We start from the raw sequence: 1,619 nt of genomic DNA, 5'->3' as shown, positions 1-1,619 counted from the left end.
CAAACACCTTATGTGCTTCATTTGCCTTCCAATCCCCCTTCTCTCAAAGGTGGGAAGGAAAAGTGGTTGGAGAGGTCTAAATCACTCCCTACTCTCATAGGTGAGTGATTCTACCCTAATTCCCTAAAACAACCGGCCAAATTCTCCTAGAGTCCCAACAACACTCCAAACACTATCAAGCATCCATTAAACATCATTCAACCTTAATTCAAGACATTTAGCATTCAAGAGATACATACAAGCTCAATTGATCCAAATCACAAGAGTTTTAGCCAAGCATACTTAAAATCAAAATCATCATTGCAATTGATCACAAGGAAGAAAACTAGAATCAAAATCAAAGTGCAATACAATATCAAAAAAAAACTCAAGATCAAATCAACAAAACAATCAAAAGCTAGAAATGGAATTAAAAAGCTAGAAATTGGAAATGTTACTTGAATGTAGTAGGAATCTTGACATAAGCTTGATCAATCCAAAGTTGAAGTGAAGATCTCTCTAATTCTAGCTAGTTGAAATGAAAATTGATTGGAATTTGAGTGTGGAATGGGAGAGAATTTTAACCTAATTCTAGAGAGAGAATTTTCCTAAGGTGAGCTAAGATGAAAAAAAAATGAAGGATTCCCCTGGAAAAAATGCTCCCTTCTCTATTTAAACTTCGCCAAAACCGCCAAAATATCCGCGATGGACGCCCGACTGGACGCGCGTCCGAGGCGCGTCCAGCGGGATGTCTGCTGCGCTGTTTCAAAACTTCAGAGGGGTCGAAATCGGACGCGGGCGTCCGCCCCGCGTCCTCCGTGCGTCCCCAGCAGAGCTTTCGAACTTCAAAGGGGTCGAAATCGGACGTGGGCGTCCGTCCTTCGTCCTCAGCAGACTGATCCCAACTTCAGAGAGCCAGAATTCGGACGCGGCGTCCACCCCGCGTCCCTCGCGTCCACAGCAGACTTCGGTTCTGCTGTGCGAACTTCTGCGACCTAAATTCTGGACGCATGGGCGGACGCGCGTCCGATGCGCGTCCGTGCCCTGTGTCCTTTTTCCCAGCTTTGGCCCGTAAATCTATCTTCGAAATCGATGCTTTTTCCACCTTTTTGCACGATGTTTTACCTACAAAATGATTAACCAAGTTTGGACTAAGGTCAAATGACGATATCAAGCATTTTAATGCAATTTGAGCTCAAATCAAGCATAAAAACTATCAATTACGTGTAAAGTGACCCTAGAACGACCTTACAAACGTAGCATCTTTTGCACTTATCAAAATTTCCACACTTTAGAACTTGCTTGTCCTCAAGCAAGCTATCCTTGAACAAGTAATATATAAGTGCGAAGGATGCTACAACTTTGATATGCAAGCAAGCTAAGACACAAGAATGATGCATACATTTGAAATAAATACAATTCTCAAGCTATCATGAAAATGTACTTTCAAACAAACCTTTGATTCTTAATAACGAATATCCCAAGAACAAAAATCCTTCGGCTACAGCAAACAATTTGATTAGCTTTTATTTTCATACGATTTCAAGCATGCAATCCAATAATGGTTTCACCAAACATTTAAAGCGGGCCACTAGCCGAGCCAACTAGTGGGACCGATGTGCACAAAACCCTATTCGACC

The sequence above is a fragment of the Ipomoea triloba genome, chromosome 12 (assembly GCF_003576645.1).
Source record: "Ipomoea triloba cultivar NCNSP0323 chromosome 12, ASM357664v1".
Classification (NCBI taxonomy): domain Eukaryota; kingdom Viridiplantae; phylum Streptophyta; class Magnoliopsida; order Solanales; family Convolvulaceae; genus Ipomoea; species Ipomoea triloba.
Note: the sequence above shows the minus strand (reverse complement) of the source record.